Below are 6,557 nucleotides of genomic sequence, written 5' to 3'. Positions count from 1 at the left end.
GATCTAGGGCAAAAATTGGGGATTGGTCCTGCTTTGAGCAGGGGGTTGGACTAGATGACCTCCTGAGGTCCCTTCCAACCCTGATATTCTAGGATACTTCTATGAATGAAAACTGGGTCTCTGCTCAGGGTCCCAGGATTGCACATCTCCTTTCCTAGAGGCTTAGTAGCCAGTTCAAGTTCTTCCAAAAGAAAACCCACCATTACATATCAACTTCCAGCTGAATCCTGAGTTAAACAAGATCATAAAGAAATTATTTGGAATTTGCATGCCTGGTTTTTAGAAGCTGGTGCAATACAGCTGCTTGTTCATGAGCGCATGGCTAAAATTCCAAATTCCATCACAGATGTGTTTTGTTAGTATACTCTTTTTTTTTTTAAACAGCCATTGTAGTCACCCTGCATAACTGTCACCAAGAATGTCTCTTACTCAGACTTGGAAGGATAACAACAGAAGTACTTCCAAAATTAATGTTGGTGATTCAATAGTTAATGCCTCTCCCAGAATTAATATTGACTAACTAAGATGCTGAAGAGCTATTTGTACTAATAACCATTATGTTGTCTTTTAGACTAAATGTGAAATAGCATCTTGTGATGGGGTATACAAACACCATGCTGGATGACAAGGGGTTAATTAAGGTGCTGCTTTGGGCTCAGATAACTCTGCCCCGCCACAACTGCAAGGTATGCACAGGCTGGAGGAGGAGTTCAAAAGGCAAAGCAGACCAAATCACTTGTTGGCAGACTAGGGATGAGAAAAGACCTTCAGACCCTGAAGAAAGGGTTGACTGAAGGCAGCACACCAGACAATCATTGTCTAAAGGACCCACCCTGAGGGAAAGGAGGGCCAAATCCTGATGCACCTGAAAGGGAATCATTCTCCTCTATCTCTTACTAAGTCAGTTCATTTGCAATGATTCACCTTGTGTTTTGTTCATGGACTACCCTGGAAGGGGAGAGATTTTAAAGTTAGCTGGCTAGAGGATCAAGTCACAGGAAAAGGTGGGCCACTGCAGAGGTGAAACAGCCATTGGCAAGAGAGAGCCACGGTGAGAGAGCTACTATGCCAGGCCTGGCCACAAAGAGGTGCCAGAGGTGAGTTGATCCCCTTCAAAGTCCTCCTTAATGACTTTTGGCATTTGAAAATCCCATATTCCTGTCTCAGAAGTTGAGGTGATAATCTCAATACTGTTACCAAAATCCAAGTTACATTATATAAATTTTAAAAATTAAATGTTGTTTACCTGAACCTACTGGAGGTATTTTAAGTTATTCTTTACTATCCCCTTAAAGCACTACATAGAATTGCTAATGTAGTGTTACTGGCTGTATTTTAATGGAGGGGGAACCATATGTGTGAAACAACTTGGGAGCCCTGGGGAGTAAAGTTGCTAGACATATGGTCTCTAAACATTAAAGAGAACATGCAGCAGTTTACTAAATTAATTTTATGAAGTGTCACTTTTTTATTTAGTTTAGCATAAGAGTGATCTTTCAACTCCTCTAGAATGTTGATATGACCTTTGGTAGTTGGAATAGAGTAGATCAGCCTTTAGGCATACACTAGATATGAAAAATCTCATCGTCCAGTTTAAAGTCTCAGTTTTATGAGGGTCCTTTAATACAGTTTTACAAAACTGTAAAGGGGCCTTACAATGGGCATACACTGTGTGGCAGAGCTCCGACCTTGTCCCCGTGGGTCCTGCACTTCCAGGCAGTTTATGCTAGCTTCAGAGGCTCACTGCAACCCTCCACATAGCCCTTCTCTCTCTAGGGCCAGGGATACAGTCTACTGAGCCCTTTTCATCAAAGCCAGCAATGGAGGTTGGTGAGAGAGTCCCCACAGTCTGTTGCTCCTACAGCCTCATGCCAAAACAGTTTAGCCTCCTGTCCTGACAGGGGCCTGTTTTCCCCTCCCAGGAGGTGTTTCTGTAGTGGTGGGTTGGGGGGAACCCGGACCCGCCCTCTACTCCGGGTTCCAGTCCAGGGACCCTAATGGTAGCAGCTGTTGGCAGTCAACCTTTTACAGCCAGAGTTGCTACATGTCCCTGGGCTACTTCCCCACAGCTCTCCTGCTTCTCTCTTACCAATGACTTGAAGGTGTCTTCATTAACCAGCCACACTTCCTCTCCTCTAGCTCCCCAGCCTCTCTCTGCCTGACTGGAGTGAGCCCTTTTATATTATCAGAGGGCCCTTAATTAGAGTCAGGTGGTCACATTAGCTTAATGGCCTCACCTGACTCTTTGCAGGTTAATTGGAGTCAGGTGTTCTCACTAGCCTGGAGCAGCCCCTGTTCTGGTCAGTCAGGTAACAGAAAACTGTTAATCCAGCGGCCAGTATATCTGCTTCAAAAAGATACTCTGTTGTACCCAATTGGCCTGGGTCTATCACAACTGCTAGACAGGTATAAATGGGCCTCGGTATAATTAAGAACCAGACACTCAGTATCTATCAGTAAAACCAATCTCCTTTCCTATACAGTAGAAAAATTAAAATGGTCGATCTACTGACCTGCTTGCAAACAGTTGATTCTGCAACAAACACATTAAAAGAATGGGACCCCCAACAATAATAAAACTATAGGTGTTGAAAGCCTAGCTGTTTTAGCATTGCCTGAATTCTTGCTGGACTAAAATGGAAGAGTTCTGAACTATAAATAAATATCACTTTCGGTCCCCTAAATAGACACTTTTGCTGAATAACTTAGGTATAGTGACTATTTTAGTAGGAGATTGAGATAATGCAAAGATACTCCGGAAATCATAGAACCATAGGGTTAGAAGGGACCGCAAGGGTCATCTAGTCTAACTCTTGTCAAAATACAGGATTTGTTGTGTCTAAACCATCCAGGACAGGTGGTGACCCAGCTTTCTTTTGAAGACCTCAAGTGAAGGAGCTTCTATGACCTCCCGAGGGAGTCTGTTCCATTGTCCTACTGTTCTTACAATTAAGCAGTGTTTTCTGAGATTTAATCTAAAACTGTTATGCTATAGTTTGAACCCATTGCCTATTGTCTTGCCCTCTGTGGCTAAAGAGAACAACTTTTTTCCATCTTTTTTATGACAGCTTTTCAAGCCTTTCAAGAAGACTGCTAATATGTCCCCCCTGAATCTCCTCTTTTCCATACTAAACATACCCAGTCCCTTCAGCCTTTGCTCATATGGCGTGCATTCCATCCTTTTGTTCATCATTGTCAATGTATGGATAAAGGTATGGAAAAGATTTACTTCACTACTATGCAGCTACCTGATAGCTGAAAAAAATCAGTTAATTAAGAAGTGAACATTCATTAGAATAACCTTGATTTATAAGTTTCAGAGTAACAGCCGTGTTAGTCTTTATTCACAAAAAGAAAAGGAGTACTTGTGGCACCTTAGAGACTAACCAATTTATTTGAGCATGAGCTTTCGTGAGCTACAGCTCACTTCACGGTATGCATCCGACGAAGTGAGCTGTAGCTCACGAAAGCTCATGCTCAAATAAATTGGTTAGTCTCTAAGGTGCCACAAGTACTTTTTTTCTTCTTGACTTATAACTATTCCTGTGAAATACTGCTGTAAATAATTAATTAGAAACAATAACTGGATAGATGGCACGTCAGGTTTTTAAAGCCAGAGAAGTGTTTTCTTGAACCTTTGCCTTAGCTTGGCTGTGACTATATATTGCTAGCACCTGGGATAAGCCTCAGGCTCACCAAACCATCAGAAACAGAATTCCCATTCATTTAATTCTGAAAAGGACCCTGACTGAAACGTTGTCTTTTTTACTTTATTTTCACAATAACAACACTTTCAAAGAGTTAATTTTTAATATAAGAAAATGCTTCAATTTCATTTCAAATAAAAATATATTGGATTATAAACTTTGGGCCAGATTCTGCCATCCTTACTTATACTAAGTAGTACTTTTTTGCAAGTAATATCAGTGAAATAAAGGCAGTTAATAAGGAACTGCACAACATGAGCAAAGGTATCACAATGACCCATAAGAATTGGGTAGGAAATATGTACATAGAGTTCTAGTTTGTACTGAATTTAGTTGTAATAAAGGGATTACACAGATAATCCTGAAGACTAAAGTGCTCTGTTTAGTTACAGAATTAATACTGAAAGTAGAGTCACAGGAGAGTCTTTTTTTCCCAGTGTGTTAATAATGTGTCTTATACTTGACCCAGCAGAAGCAAGGGCTAGAGGCAGGGCAGTTCAACCCTTGGCCTCTCTGCTGAAACCAACAAAAAGCCAAATACAACGGTACCATCATAATCCGTGTAATGAAGATTTTCAAATACACACACATTGCTGTGCAAAACACAAAAGAGAAAGCATACAGTATGTTACTACTGAAAAAACATCAAAAAGTCAAAATAACTTGGATGCCATACATCTTACACCCACATGATGATTGTGAAAGCTCACCAGAACAGGTATACAACTTTACATGTTTGTTTTTTGGTTTTTCTATAAATTCACGAAGAAGTGAAAAAAGATGAAAAAAGCCGGGGGGGGGGGGTGAAGAATTTAGAGGCACAGTAGTAAAGATGACCATTATTACCCATTTTTTTCCAACAGCGCTAAAGCTACAGGCTCCCCCAAGGGAAGATGGCTGCCATTATTGTAAAATTTGCTATCAAACCTCTGACCCTTCAAACCTGTCAACATATGGCACAAGAGATCAAAATGTGGAACATCTATATTTTCTTGTGTAGCAGGCAATAATTAACAGATTATCATGGTTTTCACTACAAAACTTTATCTTCAAAGGATATTTTCTCATTATGTGAATAACATAAAATGATTTGTTTAAAAAGAAAATTGGAATTCTAGAATGTGAACTTTCTAAGATATAGTCTAGAATGCTACCACTTGAGCTACTGGTTTGGCTTCCTGGTTGCCAGCAAGTAGAATGATATGTGATCCACATTTTGTTGGGTTACACAACTATAGGTAGATAGCAACAGAATGCTGCAAATCAGGACTCCTGGGTTCTACTGCCAGCTGTGAGAAGGAATGTGGTCTAGTGGGTCAATTAGGAGTCAGGAACCCTAGTTTCTATTTCATGATTCTTAGAGGAGAGTGGTGTAGTTGTAAGAGAAAGAGGACTGGGAATCAGGCCTCATGGGCTCTCACCCCAGCAAAGCCAAGCATGTTGATTTGACAGATTTTGTCTGACAAGCTAAATGATAGGTTAATCTACCACATTGGAGATGTAGGTCCTAGCTTTGATCTAATTTAACTATAAAATTAAACTTATTTTCAAAATGGTGTGGATGGTACTTGCTCTGGGGGTGAGGTCTTGCTCTGTAATAAGATAAGCCTTAATTATGACCTCATGCCTCCCCCCCCCACAAACACACCACACCACACAATTAATTTGTGCAAATATATCAACCCTGAATAGTTGCTAATATTGCTTAGATTTAATTGAAGTTTGTGTTATATACTGTGAGGGAGACTAATATGTTGTGTGTTTGTTAATCAGTAGGAGGCAAACAGAAGTTCTTTGTGACAAGGCAGCTCCTGTTGCTGGCAGTGGAAATATTGTGTGGGCAGTAGGGTACAATTAAGAAGCATAGCTTAGCACTTTTTTTGTCTCTTTAAGGTTGATTGGAAGAGCTCACACTTTACCAGCCTTAAGACATATTCAAGTTTGTCTTTATGGAATACGCAAAGAGAATGGACTGCTAAAATTTCTCTTTAAAGTTTTCTCATGTAAGGCACCTCTTATTTCCAGGAAATTCTTCTAAACAATCCAGAATTTTACCAGATTGGAATCCATTCATTATATCTGTTTCTTTTTCAACCATTTCCATGGAAGTTCATTTACTGAAAAAAGTCTACTATCTAATTAGATGTAAAGTCAATGTATGCACATGGAGAAACATTGAAAACTCCTTAGATCTGTTATATCTGGATCAAAATTTTGCAACAGACAGTTGTTTTTACAGCAATGATTATGGATAATGTAACCCCCTTTACTTTTTTATTGCATGGTATTCAGCCCACGCCCTCCGCCAAAAAAAACCTCTCCAAAACATTTATTGCCCTAATTATCGCTGTTGTTTCTACTTGCTCTGAGTTGATATGGAAACATTCTCAGACAAGATGGCTGTATAGAGCCGTGAGTTACTGCAAAGAAATAGCTGCTATTTCCACACACCAAGGGGCAGTGCAAGAAGTTGTTAACCATACTCAGTAGCAGTTTTGAAGCAGGTGTGGAAGGCTTCATTGAGGGTGGACTTTCCTGCATGTGCACACGCACCCTTACTTAGACTCTGGAAGCTCCTGCACAATCAGTAGTGAGTTCTGTCAGGGGTACAAAACTGGCAGTCATGTTGAGCGCCAGTCAGATCCAGCCCAACCCTTCAACGGCAAGACAGAGCTGTCAGGTTAACCCAAACTAAATCTGTGGATTGGATCTCAATGCAGTTTCCTATAAATTTACAGAAGTCAGTGGGATTGAAACTGGAAAAATTCCATACAGGAGGAATTACAAACTGGAGGCCATGTTCCTAACATCATTGATCCAAGTAGCTATAGTAATTGTCAGTTTTTTCCC

The 6,557-nt window shown here is 40.3% G+C and overlaps 1 long non-coding RNA gene across 1 annotated transcript; it reads left to right on the top strand.

Annotated features, from left to right (window-relative positions):
• The first annotated feature begins 777 nt into the window (after nt 1-777).
• LOC311516268 lies at nt 778-5,733 on the top strand. The gene is made up of 3 exons (XR_014710373.1): nt 778-1,097; nt 4,177-4,425; nt 5,601-5,733. It is a non-coding gene; the product is annotated as an uncharacterized lncRNA (long non-coding RNA).
• The last annotated feature ends 824 nt before the right edge of the window (nt 5,734-6,557 follow it).

Source organism: Lepidochelys olivacea (assembly GCF_965140295.1).
Source record: "Lepidochelys olivacea isolate rLepOli2 genome assembly, chromosome: 2".
Classification (NCBI taxonomy): domain Eukaryota; kingdom Metazoa; phylum Chordata; order Testudines; family Cheloniidae; genus Lepidochelys; species Lepidochelys olivacea.
The sequence above is the reverse complement of the archived record's forward strand: the minus strand, read 5'-3'. Positions and strand labels throughout refer to the sequence as shown.